Consider the following 24,738-nt stretch of genomic DNA (forward strand, 5'->3'; position numbering starts at 1 on the left):
CACCCTGAGCAACACCTACTTGGTCAGCAGTACCAAGTGACAGACGCTCATACCAACACTCTTAGCCACCCCATGGCTGTTATGAATCTCAACTGGGGGGGAGGGGGTATTACTGGTCCAAAGAAAGTTGTGGTTGCCTCAGATTTACCTGTAGACTGTCTACTAGGGAACAATTTAGAGACATCAGCTTGGGCAGAAGTGGAGTTGGAGACTCATGCAGCAATGCTGGGCATTCCTGGGCATATTTGTGCTTTAACCAGGGCTCAGGCCAAAAAGCAAAAAGGACAGGGTAACTTGGATCCTGGAACAATGGACCAAGTGCTCCCTAAAGCTAGGGGTAGCAAGGCTAAATCCCTACCCACTATCTCTCCCTCTACAGGTGATTCTCCTTCTGAGGAACAGGAATTTCCTCCTTGTGCAGAACCTTCACCAGATGAGCTGGCAGCAGACACTGCTGAGCCTTTGGGTGGAGGGGGGCCTGCCAGGGAAGAGCGGAGTGTGCAACAGCAAACCTGTCCCACATTAGAGGGTCTCAGACAGCAAGCTCTCAAACAGCAAAATGGGGATGTCAGTGACTCACATAGAGTTTACTGGAAGGACAACCTCTTGTACACCGACTCAAGGGACCCAAAACCTGGAGCAGCCAGGAGATTGGTCATTCCCCTGCAGTACAGAGAGTTCCTCCTAACTCTTGCACATGACATTCCTTTGGCTTGGCATTTGGGCCAGATCAAAACATGGGAAAGGCTTGTCCCCCTGTTTCACTGGCCTAGGATGTCAGAGGACACTAAAGATTTTTGCAAGTCTTGTGTGACCTGCCAAGCCAGTGGCAAGACTGGTGGCACTCCAAAGGCTCCCCTTATTCCACTACCTGTGGTTGGGGTGCCCTTTGAAAGGGTAGGGGTTGACATAGTTGGCCCCCTTGACCCTCCTACTGCTTCAGGCAATAGGTTTATCTTGGTGGTTGTGGACCATGCCGCAAGATATCCTGAAGCAATTTCTCTAGGGACCACTACAGCCCCTGCAGTGGCAAAGGCCCTCCTGGGAATCTTTTTCAGGGTGGGTTTTCCTAAAGAGGTTGTATCAGACAGAGGTAGCAACTTTATGTCTGCATACTTGAAAGCAATGTGGAAGGAATGGGGTGTTACCTACAAGTTCACCACTCCTTATCACCCACAGACTAATGGACTGGTAGGGAGGTTTAATAAAACTCTCAAAGGTATGATAATGGGACTCCCTGAAAAACTCAGAAGGAGATGGGATGTCCTGTTACCTTGCCTCCTTTTTGCTTACAGGGAGGTACCCCAGAAAGGAGTGGGCTTCAGCCACTTTGAACTCCTCTTTGGGTACCCTGTAAGAGGTCCACTCACTCTTGTAAAGGAGGGTTGGGAACAACCTTTAAAAGCTCCTAAACAGGACATAGTAGACTATGTACTTGGCCCAAGATCCAGAATGACCGAGTACATGAAAAAGGCCAGTAAAAACCTTCAGGCCAGCCAGAAGCTGCAAAAGCAATGGCATGACCAGAAGGCTGTTCTGATCCAGTACCAACCAGGACAGAAGGTGTGGGTATTGGAGCCTGTGGCCCCAAGAGCACTCCAGGACAAATGGAGTGGACCCCATCTAATTGTTGAGAAAAAGGGTGAGGTCACCTATTTGGTAGACCTGGGCACTGCCAGGAGTCCCCTTAGGGTGATTCATGTCAACCGCCTAAAACCCTACTATGACAGGGCTGATCTCACCCTGCTCATGGCAACAGATGAGGGACAGGAAGAAGAGAGTGACCCTCTCCCTGATCTCTTTTCCACCACTGAAACTGATGCTTTAGTGGAGGGAGTAGTTTTGGCAGATTGTCTGACTGCAGAACAGAAAGACAACTGCATCAATCTCCTTGGACAATTTTCTGACCTCTTTTCAATTGTGCCAGGTACAACATCTTGGTGTGAACATACAATTGATACTGGTGACAGCCTGCCTGTCAAGAGTAAGATTTATAGGCAGCCTGACCATGTCAGGGACTGCATAAAACAAGTGGTACAGAAGATGTTGGATCTAGGAGTGATTGAGCCTTCTGAAAGCCCATGGGCTAGCACAGTGGTGCTTGTACCAAAACCTCACACCAAAGATGGAAAGAGGGAGATGAGGTTTTGTGTAGACTACAGAGGTCTCAATCAGTTAACAAAAACTGATGCTCACCCTATACCCAGGACAGATGAGCTCATTGATACACTGGCATCTGCCAAGTATCTTAGCACCTTTGATTTGACTGCAGGGTATTGGCAGATCAAATTGGCTGAGGATGCTAAACCAAAGACTGCATTTTCAACTATAGGAGGGCACTACCAATTTACAGTGATGCCCTTTGGAAAGTTTGGAGGCCCTGCAAAAGCCAGGCCTCACTATCAAGGCCTCAAAGTGCCAGATAGGGCAGGGTAAGGTGGTTTATCTGGGACACCAGGTAGGTGGAGAACAGATTGCACTACTTCAGGGGAAAATCCAGACAATCATGGATTGGGTCCCCACTACAACTCAGACCCAGGTGAGAGCCTTCTTAGGCCTCACAGGGTATTACATGAGATTCATTAAAAAACTATGGCTCCATAGCTGCCCCTCTTGATGATTTCACAAGTAAGAAAATGCCTAAAAAGGTATTATGGACAGCTAGCTGTCAGAAAGCGTTTGAGGAGCTCAAACAGGCCATGTGCTCTGCACCTGTCCTAAAAAGCCCATGTTACTCCAAGAAATTCATTGTCAAAACTGATGCATCTGAATAAGGGGTAGGGGCAGTCTTATCACAACTGAATTCTGAGGGCCAGGATCAACCAGTTGCTTTTATCAGCAGAAGGTTGACCCCTAGAGAAAAGTGTTGGTATGCCATAGAGAGGGAGGCCTTTGCTGTGGTCTGGGCACTGAAAACGTTGAGGCCATACCTGTTTGGCACTCACTTTATTGTTCAGACAGACCACAAACCTCTACTTTGGCTAAAACAAATGAAAGGTGAAAATCCAAAATTGTTGAGGTGGTCCATATCTCTACAGGGAATGTACTATACGGTGGAACATAGACCTGGGAGTACCCACTCCAAGGCAGATGGACTCTCCAGATATTTCCACTTAGACAATGAAGACTCATCTGGGCAAGGTTAGCCTTATTGTCACTTGTTTGGAGGGGGTTGTGTAGGAAAGTACCATCTTGCCTGGCATGTTACCCCCATATTTCACTGTATATACGTTGTTTTAGTCTATGTGTCACTGGGACCCTGCCAGGCAGGGCCCCAGTGCTCATAAGTGTGCCCTGTATGTGTTCCCTGTGTGATGCCTAACTGTCTCTCTGAGGCTCTGCTAACCAGAACCTCAGTGGTTATGCTCTCTCTGCTTTCGAAATTTGTCACTAACAGGCTAGTGAGTAAATTGACCAATTCACATTGGCATACTGGTACACCCATATAATTCCCTTGTATATAGTACTGAGGGGTTCCCGAGATCCCTATGGGCTGCAGCATTTATTTTGCCACCCATAGGGAGCTCTGACAATTCTTACACAGTCCTGCCACTGCAGCCTGCGTGAATTAAGTCCACGTTATTTCACAGCCATTTACCACTGCACATAAGTAACTTATAAGTCACCTATATGTCTAACCTTCACCTGGTGAAGGTTGGGTGCCAAGTTACTTAGTGTGTGGGCACGCTGGCACTAGCCAAGGTGCCCCCACATCGTTCTGGGCAAATTCCCCGGACGTTGTGTGCGGGGACACCATTACACGCGTGCACTATAAATAGGTCACTACCCATGTATAGCGTGACAATGGTAACTCCGAACATGGCCATGTAACATGTCTAAGGTCATGGAATTGTCACCCCCATACCATTCTGGTATGGGGCCTGAGTCTTTAGCACAGAACCTGGGTACTGCCAAACTGCCTTTCTGGGGTCTCCACTGCTGCTGCTGCTGCCGCCGCCAACCCCTCAGAAAGGTTTCTGCCCTCCTGGGGTCCAGGCAGCCCTGGCACAGGAAGGCAGAACAAAGGATTTCCTCTGAGAGAGGGTGTTTCACCCTCTCCCTTTGGAAATAGGTGTGAAGGGCTGGGGAGGAGTAGCCTCCCCCAGCCTCTGGAAATGCTTTGATGGGCACAGATGGTGCCCATCTCTGCACAAGCCAGTCTATACCCGTTCAGGGATCCCCCAGCCCTGCTCTGGCGCGAAACTGTACAAATGAAAGGGGAGTGACCACTCCCCTGACCAGTACCTCCCAGGGGAGGTGCCCAGAGCTTCTCCAGTGTGTCCCAGACCTCTGCCATCTTGAAAACAGAGGTGTTGGGGGCACACTGGACTGCTCTGAGTGGCCAGTGCCAGCAGGTGACGTCAGAGGCTCCTTCTGATAGGCTCTTACCTCTCTTGGTAGCCAATCCTCCTAACCTGGTAGCCAAACCTCCTTTTCTGGCTATTTAGGGTCTCTGCTTTGGGGAATTCTTCAGATAAACAAATGCAAGAGCTCACCAGAGTTCCTCTGCATCTCCCTCTTCACCTTCTACTAAGGATCGGCCGCTGACTGCTCCAGGACGCCTTCAAAACTGCAATAAAGTAGCAAGACAACTACCAGCAACATTGTAGCGCCTAATCCTGCCGGCTTTCTTGACTGTTTCCTCGTGGTGCATGTTCTGGGGTAGCCTGCCTTCACCCTGCACCAGAAGCTCCGAAGCAATTTTCCGTGGATCGACGGAATCTTCCCCCTGCTAACGCAGGCACCAAAAAGACTGCATCAACAGTCCTCTGGGTCCCCTCTCAGCACGACAAGCGTGGTCCCTGGAACTCAGCAACTCTGTCCAAGAGACTCCCACAGTCCAGTGACTCTTCAGTCCAAGTTTGGTGGAGGTAAGTCCTTGCCTCCCCACGCTAGACTGCATTGCTGGGTACCGCGTGATTTGCAGCTGCTCCGGCTGCTGTGCACTCTTCCAGGATTTCCTTCGTGCACAGCCAAGCCTGGGTCCCTGACACTCCTTCCTGCAGTGCATGACCTCCTGAGTTGTCCTCTGACGTCGTGGGACTCCCTTTTGTAACTTCGTGTGGACTCCGGTTCACTTTTCTTCTAGGTGCCTGTTGGGGTACTTCTGCGGGTGCTGCCTGCTTCTGTGAGAGCTCTCTGAGTTGCTGAGCACCCCCTCTGTCTCCTCCTCCAAAAGGCGACATCCTGATCCTTCCTGGTCCTCAGCAGCACCCAAAAACCTCTACTACGACCCTTGCAGCTAGTAAGGCTTGTTTGCGGTCTTTCTGCGTGGGAACACCTCTGCAAGCTTCATCGCGACGTGGGACATCAGTCTTCCAAAGGAGAAGTCCCTAGTCCTCTTCCTTCTTGCAGAACTCCAAGCTTCTTCCAACAGGTGGCAGCTTCCTTGCACCTTCAGCTGGGGTTTCCTGGGCTCCTGCCCCCCCTGGACACTGTCGCGACTATTGAACTTGGTCCCCTTGTCTTACAGGTACTCAGGTCCGGAAATCCGTTGTCAGTGCACTGCTGGTGTTTGTTCTTCCTGCAGAATCCCCCTATCACGACTTCTGTGCTCTCTGTGGGTAGTAAGTGTACTTTACTCCTACTTTTCAGGGTCTTGGGGTGGGGTATTTTTCTAACCCTCACTGTTTTCTTACAGTCCCAGCAACCCTCTACAAGCTCACATAGAGCTGGGGTCCATTTGTGGTTCGCATTCCACTTTTGGAGTATATGGTTTGTGTTGCCCCTATACCTATGTGCTCCTATTGCAACCTATTGTAATTCTACACTGTTTGCATTACTTTTCTTGCTCTTACTTACCTAATTTGGGTTTGTGTACATATAACTTGTGTATATAACTTATCTTCTTACTGCGGATGCTCAGTGAGATACTTTTGCCATATTGTCATAAAAATAAAGTACCTTTATTTTTAGTAACTCTGTGTGTTGTGTTTTCTTATGATATTGTGCATATGATATAAGTGGTGTAGTAGGAGCTTTACATGTCTCCTAGTTCAGCCTAAGCTGCTTTGCCATAGCTACCTTTTATCAGCCTAAGCTGCTAGAACACCTCTATTCTACTAATAAGGGATGTCTGGACCTGGCACAGGGTGTAAGTACCATTGGTACCCACTATAAGCCAGGCCAGCCTCCTACATTGGTGGTGCAGCGATGGGATAAGTACTTGCAACTGCTTTACCACTTTGTCATTTGGTGCTTTTCATTAGAAAAACATATACGAGGTGCCCAGAGCTCCTCCAGTGTGTCCCAGACCTATGCCATCTTGGATGCAGAGGTGTGAGGGCACAATGGACAGCTCTGAGTGGCCAGTGCCAGCAGGTGACGTCAGAGACCCCTCCTGATAGGTGCTTACCTTTCTCTGTAGCCAATCCTCCTCTGAGGGCTATTTAGGGTCTCTCCTGTGGGTATCTCACCAGATAACGAATGCAAGAGCTCACCAGAGTTCCTCTGCACTTCCCTCTTCGACTTCTGCCAAGGATCGACCGCTGACTGCTCCAGGATGCCTGCAAAACCGCAACATAGTAGCAAGAAGACTACTAGCAACATTGTAGCGCGTCATCCTGCCGGCTTTCTCAACTGTTTCCTGGTGGTGCATGCTCTGAGGGCTGTCTGCCTTCACCCTGCACTGGAAACCAAGAAGAAATCTCCCGTGGGTCGACGGAATCTTCCCCCTGCCAACGCAGGCACCAAACTTCTGCATCACCGGTCCTCTGGGTCCCCTCTCATCTTGACAAGCATGGTCCCTGGAACACAGGAGCTGGATCCAAGTGTCCGCGACAGTCCAGTTGCCCTTCTGTCCAAATTTGGTGGAGGTAAGTCCTTGTCTCCCCACGCCAGACAGTAATCCTGTGTACTGCGTGAACTGCAGCTGCTAGGGCTTCTGTGCACTTTTGCAAGACTTCCTTTGTGCACAGCCTAACCCAGGTCCCCAGCACTCTGTCCTGCATTGCCCAACTCACTGAGTTGGACTCCAACTTCGTGGGACTCCCTTTTGTTGTGCTGAGTCGCCTGTCGTGCTCAGATCTTCTGAACGCCTGTTCAGATGCTTCTGCGCATGCTGCCTGCTTATGTGTGGGCTCTCCGTGTTGCTGAGCACCCCCTCTGTCCCCTCCTCAAGGGGCGACCTCCTGGTCCTTCCTGGGCCATGGCAGCACCCAAAATCCTCAACTGTGACTCTTGCAGCTAGCAAGGCTTGTTTGCGGTCTTTCTGCATGGAAACAACTCTGCATCCTCCAGCACGCCGTGGGACATCTTCTGACGAAAGGAGAAGTTCCTGGCACCTTCCGTTGTTTCAGAATCTTCAGCTTCTTCCACCCAGAGGCAGCCCTTTTGCACCTTCATCCGGGATTTAGTGGGCTCCTGCCCCCCCTGGACACTTGTGCGACTCTTGGACTTGGTCCCCTTCCTTTACAGGTCCTCAGGTCCAGAAATCCATCTTCAGTGCCTTGCAGTCAGTTGTTGTCTTTGCAGAATCCCCTATCTCGACTTTACTGTCTTTCTGGGGTAGTAGGTTTACTCCTACTTTTCAGGGTCTTGGGGTGGATTATCTTGGATACCCTTAGTGTTTTCTTACACTCCCAGCGACCCTCTACACACTACACTAGGCCTGGGGTCCATTCGTGCTTCGCATTCCACTTTTGGAGTATATGGTTTGTGTTGCCCCTAGGCCTATTTTCTCCTATTACACTCTATTGTGTTCTACAGTGTTTGCACTACTTTTCTAACTGTTACTTACTTGATTTTGGTTTCTGTGTGTATATTTTGTGTATATTACTTACCTACTAAGGGAGTATATCCTCTGAGATACTTTTGGCACATTGTCACTAAAATAAAGTACCTTTATTTTTAGTAACTCTGAGTATTGTGATTCTTATGATATAGTGCTAAATGATATTATTTGTATAGTAGGAGCTTTGCATGTCTCCTAGTTCAGCCTAAGCTGCTCTGCTATAGCTACCTCTACCAGCCTAAGCAGCTAGAACACTACTAATCTACTAATAAGGGATAACTGGACCTGGCACAAGGTGCCCACTATAAGCCAGGCCAGCCTCCTACAGTATGTAAAGCTCTAGGTATTGGAGCATGCTTTTCTTGTGCAAAGCACCAGTAACAAAGTGGTAAAGCAATTGCAAGTAGTTATCCCACTGCTGCACCACCAATGTAGGAGGCTGGCCTGGTTTGTAGTGGGTACCTAAGGTACTTACACCTTATACCAGATCCAGGTATCCCTTATTAGTGAAATGTAGGCAGTGTTCTAGCAGCTTAGGCTGTCTAGAGGTAGCTGTTGCAGAGCAGCCAAGGCTGAACTAGGAGACATGCAAAGCTCCTGCAATACCACTTATAGTTACACAATACATATACACAAGTAAAGACAAAGGTAATTTATTTGGGTGACACAAGGCCAAAATTATCTTAGAGGCAAAACTCCTACTGCAGGTAAGCATTATACACAATATATGCACTTGACACAAATATCAGGTAAGTAAACAAGCATAGAATAGTTCAAACAGTAGAAAACACAATAGAATGCAAAAGGCCTAGGGCAGGGTTCTGCAACGTCGGTCCTGGAGAGCCGGGTCCATGCCAGGTTTTTAGCATATCCACATTTAGAAATAAGCATTTGCAATGCAACGGGTCTCACGTTTGCTCATGTTAGAGGTGATAGCGTTGTAAACTCCTAACCCGACTATTCACCTATCGGCAAAAGTGCATTTATGTACATAACCGAAAAAGTGCAATTAATTGTGTAAAGCGCTCGACTTCTGCCAAGCGAAATCACCCTAGTAAATTAGAGAAAAAGTAGTCCACGAGCCGGACAGAAAACAGCAAGCCTCGCATGTTTTCTGTACTTGGTCAATGCGCTCAAGGAGGGCTAGCCACCGGAAAAGGCATGACGTATGCATGCCTTCGACTAATGAAAGCAAGCAGATTTTAATAGGCAAGCCCACGAACCAATGAAAAACACTGACGTGACGTCGACAGGGCTCCGAGCCCTTTTCTAAACACTAAAGCGTCTTGCTGCGAGACGCATGCGCAAACGCATGCAACGCAGGTTCGACCATAAAAAGATGTTTCAGAAATCTACGTTTTTACTAAACGTGGATATGCTAAAAATCTGCCATGGACCCAGCTCTCCAGGACCGACTTTGCACAACCCTGGTCTAGGGGCAACACAAAGCATATACTAAGTAAGAGGGATGTGAATCACAAATTCCCCCCTAGGCAAGTGTAGTGTGTAGGGAAACGCTGGAGAGTAAGAAACCCAGAAAGGTAAGTAAAATACCCCACCCCAGAACCCAGAAAAGTAGGAGTAAAGTACTGCAAGTTCCCTTAGGACACACTACAAGTCGTGATTAGAGTTATTGCAAGAACCAAGCAAGACTGCAAGCAACAAACAGTCGATTCCTGGACCTGAAGACCCGAAAAGGAAGGAGACCAAGTCCAGAAGTTGCTGAAGATTCCAGGAAGGACAGGAGCCCCTGCCAACCGAGAAGATGGTGCAAAAGAGGATTCTCCGGTTGGAAGAAGTCTGCAGAAGAGCACCAAAGAAGATGGCTGTGGGTTCCTGTATGATGCAAGAGTTGTCCCACGTCGTGAAGATGGATGCAAGCAGTTTGCATCACTGTAGTCGTCCACCAAGCCTTGGTTCCAGCAACGTCACGGTTTGCATCAAAATGGCACTGCCTGGACCCAGGAGTGACCTGGGGGCCTCAACTCAAACTGAGGAGAAAGAGGGGGCACCCAACACTGGAGGGAGCCCACATATGACCAGGCAGCATTCATGGGAGTCCCAGGACACGGGGACAAAGAAGGTGCAAATCGTGGTTGATGCAGCACAACAAAAGGAGGTCCCACGCTGCTGGAGAACAACTCAGCGATGTCGCAGGATGGAGTGCTGGGGACCCGGGCCACACCATGCATGAAGGATTTGTGCACAGAGGCCTCAGGAGGAAGAGATGACGCGGTGCACAGGGGTACTGTCGCAAACCGGGAAGGCAAGCTCTTACGTCCGCCAAATTTGGACAGCTGGAACTTACGACAGTCTGGGTCAAAGGGCTCCACCACCTGTGTTCCAAGGAGCACGCTCGTTGACAGGAGAGGAGTCCAAGAGAACCGGTCGTAGTCTTAGAAGGTGCCTGCGAGTGCAGGGGAGTGACTCCGTCACTCCACGGGAAATTTCTTGGGTCCTTCTGGTGCAAGATGAAGACAGGGAGTCCCCAGAGCGTGCACACCATAGAAACTGTTGCAGTTGCTGGCTGGAGCTGAAGTTGCATAGGAAAAGTAGCCCTTCTGGCTACTTTGTTACTGTTACAGCGGTTTCTGGAGCAGCCTGCGGTCGAGCTGAGGTCAGAGGATGAAGGAGTAGTTGCAGAGGTTCCTGATGGAGACTTACAAGCACAAATCTCAAGAGGAACCCACAGGAGAGACCCTAAATTGCCCTGTGAGGTGGATTGGCTCCTTCCCAGGTATGTAACAATCAGGTGGGGTCTCTGATGTCACCTGCTAGCACTGGCCACTCAGAGGCCTCCAGAGTGTCCCCACACCTTGGAAAACAAGATGGCTAACGCCAGGGACAAACTGGAGGAGCTCTGGGCACCACCGCTGGGGTGGTGATGGACAGGGGAGTGGTCACTCCCCTTTACTTTGTCCAGTTTCGCGCCAGAACAGGGACTGGGGGTCCCTGAACCGGTGTAGACTGGCTTATGCAAGGAGGGCACCATCTGTGCCCTTCAAAGCATTTCCAGAGGCTATGGGAGGCTACTCCTCTCAGGCCCTTAACACCTATTTCCAAAGGGAGAGGATGCAACACCCTCCTCCCAAAGGAAATGCTTTGTTCTGCCTTCCTGTGACTGAGCTGCTCAGACCCCAGGAGGGCAGAACCCAGTCTGGGAGGTGGCAGCAGCTGTAGCTGCAGTGCAAGCCTCAGAGAGCTGGTTTGGCAGTACTGGGGGTCCATGGTGGAGCCCCCCAGGTGGCAAAGAATTGGCTCCCCAATACCAGATTTGGAATGTGGGGACAATTCCATGATCTTAGACACCTTACAAGGTCATATTCGGAGTTACCATTGTGAAGCTACATATAGGTATTGACCTATATGTAATGCATGATTGCAATGGCGTCCCTGCACTCACGAAGTCCGGGGAATTGGCCCTGAACAACATGGGGGCACCTTTGCTAGTGCCAGGGTGCCCTCAAACCTAGTAACTTTGCACCTAACTGTCAGGAACTGAAGGTTAGACATATAGGTGACTTATAAGTTACCTTAGTGCAGTGAAAATGGCTGTGAAATAGTGTGTGCACTATTTCTCGCAGGCTGCAATGGCAGTCCTGCGAAAGGGTTTGTCTGAGCGCCTTATGGGTGGCAAAAGAAATGCTGCAGCCCATATGGATCTCCTGGAACCCCAATGCCCTGGGTACCATATACAAGGGACTTAGAAGGGGTATCCAGTGTGCCAATTGGAATTGGTAAATGAAGTCACTAGCCTACAGTGACAAATTTAAAAGCAGAGAGATCATAAGCACTGAGGTTCTGATTAGCAGAGCCTCAGTGACACAGTTAAGCACTACTGACAACACACACATTAGGCCACAAACTATGAGCACTGGGGTCCTGGGTAGCCGGATCCCAGTGAGACAGACAAAAACATACTGACATAAAGGTAAAAATGGGGGTAACATGCCAAGAAAGAAGGTACTTTCCTACACCTGGGTGCTTATGTGTGACATTTTCACACTTTCTGGCCTAGGTGAATATGTGGGACATTTCAATATTCATTTGGACTTAATATTCCCGCCTTCGTGAGGGGAACTCAGAGCATATATCAAATATATACACATATAATAATGTACATATATACATTTGTTAAACCCATTATATTTATATACATCTATGCAGCCTATAGTAAAGGCTAAGAATGCCACTTACATTAGATTTTCTTTAATAAACAGCTTACCAGACTCAAACATCTCTGTAAAGACAGAAGAGAGAGACAGGATAGAGAGCAAAACCACAGCTTCTATTAAAGTGAAAACTGAAGATAAATCCACAGGCATTATTAGCCAATAGGCTGCATTTAAAATCACTGTCCCTTTAAGACCTCCAGGACCTCCTACATCCCATCATGCCTCAGAGGTGACTGATGGGTGACAGTTAGGTCAGTGACTTTGATGATGGTTCCCCTGGACGAGAACTCGGATTGCAGAGTAACTTATCCTCCTCTTCCAGGGGTTCCTCGTCAATAGTCATAAGCACTGAATAGAGGAGTAAGCCCACCCCACGCTCCTGCGGATGAACCAAAGGCAAACACTATGGGCCAGATGTATCATCACGGCCCTTTGCGATTTCTTAAAAATCGCAAATGCAATTACCGAATCGCAAATTGCGATACCGGCCCCATTCGCACCTATGGGCCTGTTGGCCCAGAGCTGTGAATTTTTTTCATTTCCAAAATTGCAATTTCTGAACCAGAAATCGCAATTTTGGAAATGCAAATCCCCAGGGTGCTGGGGGCCTATGGCCCCCTCTGCTGCACCCCAAAAATGTTTTGGGGGACATGTAAGGTGCACACATGCCAAAAGGGCATGTGTGCTTTACATGTTCAATTTAAAAATGCATTTTAAATGCATTTTTAAATTTTGCACCAGGTTACCACCTGGTTGCAGTCCATGGTATTTTGCATGTGCAAAATGGCATTCTGCGAAAAATCGCAATTTGCGATTTTTTGCAGCATTGCCTTGCGACCTGGAATTTGCGAATCGCAAATTGCGACTCGCAATTTCGAGGTCGCAAAGCAAGAAATCGCAATTTTAGCGATTTCTCATTTGTGGTCTGTGAATGCCTTTCATGCATTGCAGACCACTGTTTTGCACTCACAAACGGCCGAATTTACCGATTCGCACCGTTTGCGAGTGCAAAACTTTTTCATACATCTGACCCTATATCTTTCTCAGCAAAATACATTTGTTAAGGAAGCCTGCCCTACTTGGGTGTCTGCCTTGGTGTCTGAATCTAGACAGTGACGCCTTGTGAAAGTATGCACCATTGCACACTGGCACATTCTTTAGCAGGGCTGCTGTTGCCGCTTTGCCCCTGGTAGAGTGGGCTTTGGGCCTGGCAGGCATTGCTTGTTGGCGGACTAGTGAGTGAACATAGTGCAAGAAGGAGAGGGGTTGAAAAGGGAGGTGGGGGGGCAGAGGGGAGAGACAGGGCAGATGCGCGAGAGGGAGACAGAGGGAAGGGGCAGTGGGGGAGGGGTCAAGGAGAAAGATAAAGTTCACAGTTTTTATTTATTGTTTTTTGTAGCTTTATCTAGCACCAGCTCAACCCAGAGATAAGGGAGTGCTTACATGAGCAGCAGTTGCCTTAGACAGCAATACATTTACTTTTTTTGTGGACACGGGGAGGGTAAGTGATTTCTCCAGAATCTCAGGATGGTGAGCTGAGATTCAAACCTGGTTCCCCAATTCCAAACACAGCAGCTCTGGCCGTTACGCCACATCTTCTCAATAAATCTCCTCCCCACCCCCCTCCTTATGAACTGCTGTATAGCCTCCTGTAGGGGCATGTGAAGTGCCTCCACCTGGTGCTTGCACCCCTGTCCTGGCTGCACCCCCACACCTGGTGCCTGCACCCCTGTCCTGGCTGCACCCCCACACCTGGTGCTTGCACCCCTGTCCTGGCTGCACCCCCACACATGCTGCCTGCACTCCTGTCCTGGCTGCACCCCCACACCTGGTGCTTGCCCCCTGTCCTGGCTGCACCCCCACACCTGGTGCCTGCACCCCTGTCCTGGCTGCACCACCTCACACCTGGTGCCTGCACTCCTGTCCTGGCTGCACCACCTCACACCTGGTGCCTGCACTCCTGTCCTGGCTGCACCCCCACACCTGGTGCTTGCCCCCTGTCCTGGCTGCACCCCCACACCTGGTGCTTGCACCCCTCTCCTGGCTGCACCCCCACACATGCTGCCTGCACTCCTGTCCTGGCTGCACCCCCACACCTGGTGCTTGCCCCCCTGTCCTGGCTGCACCCCCACACATGCTGCCTGCACTCCTGTCCTGGCTGCACCCCCACACCTGGTGCTTGCCCCCTGTCCTGGCTGCACCCCCACACCTGGTGCTTGCACCCCTGTCCTGGCTGCACCCCCACACATGCTGCCTGCACTCCTGTCCTGGCTGCACCCCCACACCTGGTGCTTGCCCCCTGTCCTGGCTGCACCCCCACACCTGGTGCCTGCACCCCTGTCCTGGCTGCACCACCTCACACCTGGTGCCTGCACTCCTGTCCTGGCTGCACCCCCACACCTGGTGCTTGCCCCCTGTCCTGGCTGCACCCCCACACCTGGTGCTTGCACCCCTCTCCTGGCTGCACCCCCACACATGCTGCCTGCACTCCTGTCCTGGCTGCACCCCCACACCTGGTGCTTGCCCCCCTGTCCTGGCTGCACCCCCACACATGCTGCCTGCACTCCTGTCCTGGCTGCACCCCCACACCTGGTGCTTGCCCCCCTGTCCTGGCTGCACCACCACACCTGGTGCCAGCACCCCTGTCCTGGCTGCACCCCCCACACCTGGTGCTTGCACCCCTGTACTGGCTGCACCCCCACACCTGGTGCTTGCCCCCCTGTCCTGGCTGCACCCCCACACATGCTGCCTGCACTCCTGTCCTGGCTGCACCCCCACACCTGGTGCTTGCACCCCTGTCCTGGCTGCACCCCCACACATGCTGCCTGCACTCCTGTCCTGGCTGCACCCCCCACACCTGGTGCTTGCCCCCTGTCCTGGCTGCACCCCCACACCTGGTGCCTGCACCCCTGTCCTGGCTGCACCCCTCCTCCCACCACTGGTGCTTGCCCCCCTGTCCTGGCTGCACCCCCACACATGCTGCCTGCACTCCTGTACTGGCTGCACCCCCGCACCTGGTGCCTGCACCCCTGTCCTGGCTGCACCCCCACACCTGGTGCTTGCCCCCCTGTCCTGGCTGCACCCCCACACATGCTGCCTGCACTCCTGTCCTGGCTGCACCCCCCACACCTGGTGCTTGCACCCCTGTACTGGCTGCACCACCTCACACCTGGTGCCTGCACCCCTGTCCTGGCTGCACCACCTCACACCTGGTGCTTGCACCCCTGTCCTGGCTGCACCCTTCCCCCACACATGCTGCTTGCACCCCTGTCCTGGCTGCACCCCCCACACCTGGTGCTTGCACCCCTGTCCTGACTGCATCCCCACACCTGGTGCCTGCACCCCTGTCCTGGCTGCACCCCCCACACCTGGTGCTTGCACCCCTGTCCTGACTGCATCCCCACACCTGGTGCCTGCACCCCTGTCCTGGCTGCACCCCCCACACCTGGTGCTTGCCCCCCTGTCCTGGCTGCACCCCCCCCCCCCAACTGGTGCTTGCACCCCTGTCCTGGCTGCACCCTCCCCCCACACATGCTGCTTGCACCCCTGTCCTGGCTGCACCCCCACACCTGGAGCTTGCACCCCTGTACTGGCTGCACCCCCGCACCTGGTGCCAGCACCCCTGTCCTGGCTGCACCCCCACACATGCTGCTTGCACCCCTGTCCTGGCTGCGCCTCCTACCCCAACCCCCCAGCAACACCGGGTGTTTCCACCCCAGTTCTGGCTGGAGCCCCTCCCCAGAATCTAGACCTCGTCACCCCCGAATCTGACACAGCCTCTAACCACAGACCTGACAACCCTCCTCTGATGATGAAATATTCCTCTTGTAAAGCGCTTCAGCATCCTTGGGTAATGTCAGCGCTATATGATTGTGCATAAATGTATGAATAAATAAAACATCCCTGTAGCTCTTCACCTATTCTGACCGCCCGTGGCGCGGGGAAGAGTCAAGGAGAAAGATAAAATTCAACGTTTTTTATTATTGTTGTGCAGGTTTCTCTAGCACGAAGTATAGAGCACATGAGCACCAGTTACATCACACAGGGATACATTCACGTTTTGTGGCAGGGACTGGGCGAGCACGTGATTTGCCCAGAATCACAGGGTGTGGAACAGACGCCGAGACTCGAGCCTGGCTCCCCCGCTCCAAGGTCGGCAGCTCAGGCCCTTACACCACAATTACATCCAAACAGGAGGAAACAAACCCCCTCACTCACCCTCCCACCCCGACAACTCACTCACCTGCAGCAGATCACACAGCGACAACTCACAGGTTACACGGCAGAACACACATGCAGCAGATCACACGGCGACCACTCACCTGCAGCAGATCACACGGCGCCAACTCACCCGCAGCGGATCACACGGCGAAAACTCACCTGTAGCAGATCACACGGCGCCAACTCACCTGCAGCAGATCACACGGCGCCAACTCACCCGCAGCGGATCACACGGCGACCATCCACCTGCAGCAGACCACACCGCGCCAACTCACCCGCAGCAGATCACACGGCGACAACTCACCTGCAGCAGTACACACGGCAGAACACACATGCAGCAGAGCACACGGCGACCACTCACCTGCAGCGGATCACACGGCAAGACCTCACCTGCAGCAGATCACACGGCCACAACTCACTCACCTGCAGAAGATCACACGGCGACAACCCACCCGCAGCAGATCACCCGGCGACAACTCACCTGCAGCAGATCACACGGCGGGACCTCACCTGCAGATCACACGGCCAGAACTCATCTGCAGCAGATCACACGGCGCGCTCCCTTCACACAGCACTTCTGGGTGATAATTCACGGTCTGTGTCCATCCAGGGCTTGTGTGCGGCCCCCACCCCTCGTGATCTGTGGTGCAGCTGCTCACAAGACAGGAAGGCGTTAGCAGCATCCTGTAGAAATGTCTTAAGTAACTTCCTTTCCTGCCCTGAGCACCCCCCAACACTTCCTCTTACTCAACTCCGCTTCATTTCTCTGATCCTTAGACCCCCAAGCCCCCTCTCCTGGTTGCACCCCTGTCCTGGAGTCGGGCCCTTCTCCTCACGCCTCTTTCCCGCCCCCTCCCACGGCAGTCTTCCTCTTCCCATACATTTCCGAGGGAGGGTCTGTTATACCTTTCAGGGGCTCCTCGCTTCATAAGTAGTGCTTCCCAGCGCTCTGTGGGAGGGGCCATCTAGAGGGAGGGGGAAGGGGTAGGAGCCCCCAATGAGGCCTGACTACCTGTGTCTGCGTGGGGGTCTCTTAGACCCACCCCCGGCTCTGTTGTTTCCATTTGTAAGCACATAGACGAATGGCCAATGAAACTACAAGTCCCAGAATGCAACCTTCAATATAAAGGGTGCATTACAAATCATACAGTGTTGTGCGAGTATTTTTAAGACAGACGGCAGCGTAAGGCTGACTCAAGATTGGGGGGGAGGGTTGGGAGGTCTGCGGGCTCCCTTGGACGTCAGAGACTGAGGCACAGAGGGGAGTATGTGACCTCCAAACCCAGATCACACTGCGTAATGCACAACACTTAGGTGGTCATTATGACATTGGCGGTGACTGTTAAAGTGGCGGTAATTATCGCCAAATTAAGACCATGGCGGTGATAACTCCCATAGACAGCCAATGTACCACACCATCCGCCAGGGCGTTAACGTCACTCACTACGACGGTAGCCAACAACAGCCAGGCGGAAGACAAGCTACTGCCCACCATATTATGACACAACAAACCACCAGGATTTCAGGGGCGGTACCACCACCATCAAAAGCTTGGTGGAAACACAACACAGAGGGCCAAAGACTCACCAACAGAGACACAGAAGATGAACGCCGCCATGGAACCGGAACTTCCTCTTCCCGATACTCTTCTACGCCATGCTCCACCTGGAACACCAACGCCGACGAAGACGCCGACGGTGAGTATAGCCGCCTAGCACACAAGGGAGGGGGAGAGGAAAAAGAGAGTGACGCCCACACACACAACACACACCCGACATACATACGCCATACACACAACCAGCTGCAGAAGTAAACCAATGGCACAGGACACACAACATAATAATGCAAGGACTACAGGTCGGCAGTACTGAGATTGTAATTGCATGCCAACACCCCCCATATGTTACATACTGATAACATATATATATATAGATATGAACAATTGTCCAGAAAGGGCCAATGCCCAGTCCAAAGTACATAAGGCCCACTTGGCCACAGTCCAAGATCCAACCCCATCCTGACTACCTCCTCACAGAACTGTGCAGGGACAACATCTCGGAAGAGGACAGGCACCTCAGGGGGAAGGGAGGTGTGGGGGCACCTTAGCTGAAGTTGGGAACTTGTCCACTGGCTCTGGAAGGGGCTCCATGCCCATTTCAAATTGCTGGGGAGTGCAAGGTCACAGTCTCTGAAGTGGGGAACTTGCCCACTGCTTCTGGAGGGGGCTCCTAGTACACCAGTCCCTGGAGGCTGACATACATGCTGTAAGGAAATGGCTCCCTGTTGCAGTTACCCCCCACTTTTTGCCTGATACTGATGCAGACTTGACTCAGAAGTGTGCTGGGACCCTGCTAACCAGGCCCCAGCACCAGTGTTCTTTCACCTAAAATGTACCATTGTTTCCACAATTGGCACACCCTGGCATTCAGATAAGTCCCTTGTAAAAGGTACCAGTGGTACCAAGGGCCCTGTGACCAGGGAAGGTCCCTAAGGGCTGCAGCATATGTTGTTCCACCCTAAGGGACCCCTCACCTAACACATGCACACTGCCATTGCAGATTGTGTGTGTTGGTGGGGAGGAAAAGGCAAAGTCGACATGGCATCCCCCTCAGGATGCACACAAAATGCTGCCTGTGGCATAGGTAAGTCACCCCTCTAGCAGGCCTCACAGCCCTAAGGCAGGGTGCACTATACCACAGGTGAGGGCATAGCTGCACGAGCACTATGCCCCTACAATGTCTAAGTCTATTCTTAGACATTGTAAGTACAGTTGTGGCCATAATAAGTATATGGTCTGGGAGTTTGTCAAAAACTAACTCCACAGCTCCATAATGGCTACACTGAATACTGGGAAGTTTGGTATCAAACTTCTCAGAATAATAAACCTACACTGATGCCAGTGTTGGATTTATTAAAAAATGCACACAGAGGGCATCTTAGAGATACCCCCTGTATTTTACCCAATTGTTCAGTGCAGGACTGACTGGTCTGTGCCAGCCTGCTGCTGAGAGACGAGTTTCTGACCCCATGCGGTGAGGGCCTTTGTGCTCTCTGAGGCCAGAGACAAAGTCTGCTCTGGGTGGAGGTGCTTCACACCTCCCCCTGCAGGAACTGTAACACCTAGCAGTGAGCCTCAAAGGCACAGGCATCGTGTTACAATGCCCCAGGGCACTCCAGCTAGTGGAGATGCCCGCCCCCTGGACACAGCTCCCACTTTTGGCGGCAAGTCCAGGGGAGATAATGAGAAAAACAAGGAGGAGTCACCCACCAGTCAGGACAGCCCCTAAGGTGCCCTGAGCTGAGGTGACCCCTGCCTTTAGAAATCCTCCATCTTGGTTTTGGAGGATTCCCGCAATAGGAATAGGGATGTGCCCGCCTCCCCTCAGGGAGGAGGCACAAAGAGGGTGTAGCCACCCTCAAGGACAGTAGGCATTGGCTACTGCCCTCCCAGACCTAAACACACCCCTAAATTCAGTATTTAGGGTCTCCCCAGATCCCAGGAAATCAGATTCCTGCAACCTGAAGAAACAAGAAGGACTGCTGACCTACAAGCCTGCAGAGAAGGAGGAAGATGACAACTGCTTTGGCCCCGGCCCTACCGGCCTGTCTCCAACTTCGAAAACCTGCTCCAGCGACGCATCCGACAGGGACGAGCGACCTCTGAAGCCTCAGAGGACTGCCCTGGACTAAAGGACCAGAAACTCCTGTGAACAGCGGCCTTGTTCAAAACCAGCTACTTCTTTTCAATAAAGAAGCAACTTCCAAAGACTTCACGTTTGCTGCCGGAAGCGTGAGACTCTACACTCTGCTCCCGACGCCCCTGGCTCGACCTGCAGAAAACCAACACCTCAGGGAGGACTCCCCGGTGACTTCGAGCCCGTGAGTAACCAGAGATGACCCCCCTAAGCCCCCACAGCGATGCCTGCAGAGAGAATCCAGAGGCTCCCCCTGACCGCGACTGCCTGTAACAAGGGACACGACGCCTGTAACCAACACTGCACCCGCAGCCCCCAGGACCTGAAGGAACCGAACCTCAATGCAGGAGTGACCCCCGGGCGACCCTCTGCCTTGCCCAGGTGGTGGCTGTCCTGACAAGCCCCCCCCTGACCCTGCCTGCACCGCCAGAGTGACCCCGGGTCCCTCAGATGAAACCTATACAAAACCCGACGCTTGCTTTGCACACTGTAACCGGCCGCCCCTGTGCTGCTGAGGGTGTGTTTTATGTGCCTACGTGTGTCCCCCCAGTGCTCTACAAAACCCCCCTGGTCTGCCCCCGAGGACGCAGGTACTTACCTGCTGGCAGACTGGAACCAGAGCACCCCTGTTCTCCATAGGTGGCTATGAGTTTTGGACACCTCTGTGACCTCTGCACCTGACCGACCCTGAGCTGCTGGTGTGGTTACTTTGGGGTTGCTTTGAACCCCCAACGGTGAGCTGCCTATGCCCCAGGACTAAAACTTGTAAGTCTTTTACTTACATCCTAATCTAACCTTTACTTACCTCCCCCAGGAACTGTTGATTTTTGCACTGTGTCCACTTTGAAAATAGCTTATTGCCATTTTTACAAAGACTGTACACAATGTTGTTTTCATTCAAAGTTCCTAAAGTATCTGAGTTAAGTACCTTATATTTAAAGTATTAACTGTAAATCTTGAACCTGTGGTTCTTAAAATAAACTAAGAAAATATATTTTTCAAAATAAAAACCTATTGGCCTGGATAAAGTCTTTGAGTGTGTGTTCCTCATTTATTGCCTGTGTGTGTACAACAAATGCTTAACACTACCCTCTGATAAGCCTACTGCTCGACCACACTACCACAAAATAGAGCATTAGAATTATCTACTTTTGCCACCATCTTACCTCTAAGTGGAACCCTTGGACTCTGTGCACACTATTTCTTCCTTTGAAATAGTATATACAGAGCCAACTTCCTACATTGGTGGATCAGCGGTGGGGTCTAAGACTTTGCATTTTCTGGACTACTCAGCCAATACCTGATCAAATGACTAAGGGCCAGATGTACGAAGGGTTTTGCGACTCGCAAGCGGCGAAAAACGCCGTTTGCGAGGTGCAAAAGCCGCTCCGCTATGCAGAAATGCATTTTGCGAGTCGGATCCGACTCGCAAAATGCATTTCCGACTCGCAAATAGGAAGAGGTGTTCCCTTCCTATTTGCGACTCGCAATGCTATGCAATTTCATTTGCGACCACGAAAGCGGTCGCAAATGAAATCGCAGTTACCATCCACTTGAAGTGGATGGTAACCCAGTCGCAAACGGGAAGGGGTCCCCATGGGACCCCTTCCCCTTTGTGAATGGAAACAAAAATATTTTTTCAGAGCAGGCAGTGGTCCAATGGACCACTGCCTGCTCTGAAAAAAAACGAAACTAAAGGTTACGTATTTTTTTCCAAGTGCAGCTCGTTTTCCTTTAAGGAAAACGGGCTGCAGATGGAAAAAAAAACTGCTTTATTAAAAAGCAGTGACGGACCTGGTGGTCTGCTGTCTCCAGCAGGCCACCATCCCGTGAGTGCCCATACTCGCAATGGGGTCGCAAACTGCGACCCACCTCATTAATATTAATGAGGTGGGTCTTTGCGACCCCATTGCGAGTTGCAGAAGGTGTCTGAGACACCTTTCTGCATAGCAAATTGCGACTTGCAATTTGCGAGTCGCACGGACTTGCAAATTGCAAGTCGCAATTTGCTTCTTTCCTACATCTGGCCCTAAATTCCCCAAATTGTCATTAGAAACTGATTTTTGCAATTTGAGCTATTTTTCTAAATTTTTAAAAGTCCTGCTAGGGCATTGTGTAAGTTCCTGTTAGCATTTCTTTTAGAGTTTAAAAGTTTGTAAAAGTTCAGATTTAAGTTCTAGAAGTAGCTTTTAGATTCTTAAAAAGTAATCCCAACTTTTAGAGAAATAATGTCTAGCACAGATGAGATGGTGGTGGAATGCAACCACACCCCTTACTGCATCTCAGGATGTCAGAGTTAAGGACTCTCTGTAAGCTAAAAAAGATGAAAACTGGGTCCAACCCTACCAAAGTACAGCTCCAGGAGCTTTTAGCAGAGTTCAAAAGGGACCACCCCTCTGAGGATAATCCTTCAGATGGGGAAATTAGTGAACAGGAGGATGAATTCCCCCCTCCTGTCCTAAATAGGGAGAACAGGGTTCCTCAAACCCTGACTCCTCAAATCCTAGTCAGAGAGACAGGTTCTTCCATAGGGGAGTCCAGTACCTCTGAAAACATTGAGGGCAGCCTCAATGAAGATGACCTCCTGTTAGCCAGGATGGCCAAAAGATTGGCTTTGGAGAAACAGCTCCTAGCCGTAGAAAGGGAAAGAAAAGAGATGGGTTTAGCTCCCATCAATGGTGGCAGCAACTTAAATAGGGTCAGAGAGAATACTGACATCCTAAAAATCCCCAAAGGGATTGTAACCAAATCTGAAGATGGTGATGACATCACCAAATGGTTCACAGCTTTTGAGAGGGTTTGTGCAACCAGAAAAGTAAACAGATCTCACCAGGGAGCTCTCCTTTGGGAAATGTTCACTGGAAAGTGTAGGGATAGACTCCTCACATTCTCTGGTAAAGATGCAGAATCATATGACCTCATGAAGGCTACCCTGATTGAGGGCTTTGGAGTCTGCACTGAGGAGTATAGGATTAGGTTCAGGGGGTTCAAAAATCCTGGAGCAAGACCTGGGTTGATTTTGTAGACTACTCAGTGAAAACACTGGATGGTTGGGTAACTGGAAATGAAGTGCATGACTATGTTGGGCTTATAATTTGTTTATGAAAGAACACATTTTAAGTAACTGCTTCAATGAAAAGTTGCATCAGTATCTGGTAGACCTAGGTCCAAATTATCCCCAAGAATTGGGAAAGAATGCAGACCACTGGTTCAAGACTAGGGTAACCAAAACTTCCACTGTGGGTGACCAAAAGAAAGGGGTTACAAAGCCTCCCCAGGAGAAAGTGGGTGACACTAGAAACAAAGAAAAACAGTCCTCTGTTGGCCCCCAAAAACCAAACCAGGTGGGTGGGCCCTGTAGGAGGCTGGCCTTGCTTATAGTGGGTACCTTGTGGTACTTACACCTTGTGACAGGTCCAGTTATCCCTTATTAGTAGAATAGAGGTGTTTCTAGCAGCTTAGGCTGTTAGAGGTAGCTATGGCAAAGCAGCTTAGGCTGAACTAGGAGACATGCAAAGCTCCTACTATACCACTTATATCACATACCACAATATCATAAGAGAACACAATACTCAGAGTTACTAACAATAAAGGTACTTTATTTTGGTGACAATATGCCAAAAGTATCTCAGAGGATACCCTCACTTAGGAGGTAAGTAATGTACACAAATTATATGTACGCAAACCCAAAACAGGTAAGTAATAGTAAGAAAAGTAGTGCAAACAATGTAGAATCACAATAGGATGAAATAGGTAGACATAGGCCTAGGGTGTAGGAGGCTGGCCTGGCTTATAGTGGGTACCTTGTGGTACTTACATCCTGTGCCAGGTCCCGTTATCCCTTATTAGTAGAATAGAGGTGTTTCTAGCAGCTTAGGCTGATAGAAGGTAGCTATGGCAAAGCAGCTTAGGCTGAACTAGGAGACATGCAAAGCTCCTACTATACTACTTATATCATATAGCACAATATCATAAGAAAACACAGTACTCAGAGTTACTAAAAATAAAGGTACTTTATTCTAGTGACAATATGCCAAAAGTATCTCAGAGAATACCCTCACTTAGGAGGTAAGTAATATACACAAGTTATATGTACACAACCTCAAAACAGGTAAGTAACAGTAAGAAATGTAGTGCAAACAATGTAGAATCACAATAGGATGCAATAGGCAAACATAGGTCTAGGGGCAACACAAACTATATACTCCAAAAGTGGAATGCGACTCACGAATGGACCCCAGACCTATGGAAGATTGTAGAGGGTCGCTGGGACTGTGAGAAAACAGTAAGGGTGTCCAAAATACCCCACCCCAAGACCCTAGAAAGTAGGAGTAAAGTTACCCTACTACCCCAGAAAGACACAATAGTCGTGATAGGGGGATTCTGCAAGCACCAGCAAAACACTGAAGACGGATTCCTGGACCTGAGGACCTGAAAAGGAATGGGACCAAGTCCAAGAGTCGCGATAGTGTCCAGGGGGGGCAGGAGCCCAGGAAACCCTGGATGAAGGTGCAAAAGGGCTGCCTCCGGGTGGAGGAAGCCGAAGATTCTGCAAGAACTAAAAGGGCTAGGAACTTCCTCTTTGGATGGAAGATGTCCCATAGCGTGCTGGATGTTGCAGAAGTGTTTCCACGCAGAAATACCTCAAACAGGCCTTGCTAGCTGCAAGGGTCGCAGTAGAGGTTTTTGGGTGCTGCTGGGGACCAGGAAAGACCAGGTTGTCGCCCCTTGGAGGAGGAGACAGAGGGGGCGCTCAGCAACTCAGAGAGCCCCCGCAGAAGCAGGCAGCACCTGCAGAAGTACCGGAGCAGGCACTTGGAAGTTGTGTGAACTCAGAGTCACAAAAGGAGGGTCCCATGACGTCGGAGTCCAACTCGGAGGGTGAGAACTGCAGGACGGAGTGCTGGGGACCGAG

General features: G+C 50.8%; 1 protein-coding gene across 1 annotated transcript in view; it reads right to left on the minus strand.

The window, feature by feature from the left end:
- The window catches only part of LOC138295227 (zinc finger protein 91-like), a 133,417-nt gene extending 116,560 nt beyond the window's left edge, over positions 1-16,857 (minus strand). Inside the window, exon 1 of the mRNA XM_069233407.1 lies at positions 16,610-16,857. The gene's annotated coding sequence lies outside the window, so the exon portion shown is untranslated. The remainder of the gene's footprint in view (positions 1-16,609) is intronic.
- Positions 16,858-24,738: the final 7,881 nt, after the last annotated feature.

The sequence above is a fragment of the Pleurodeles waltl genome, chromosome 5, assembly GCF_031143425.1.
Source record: "Pleurodeles waltl isolate 20211129_DDA chromosome 5, aPleWal1.hap1.20221129, whole genome shotgun sequence".
In the NCBI taxonomy this organism is placed as follows: Eukaryota; Metazoa; Chordata; class Amphibia; order Caudata; family Salamandridae; genus Pleurodeles; species Pleurodeles waltl.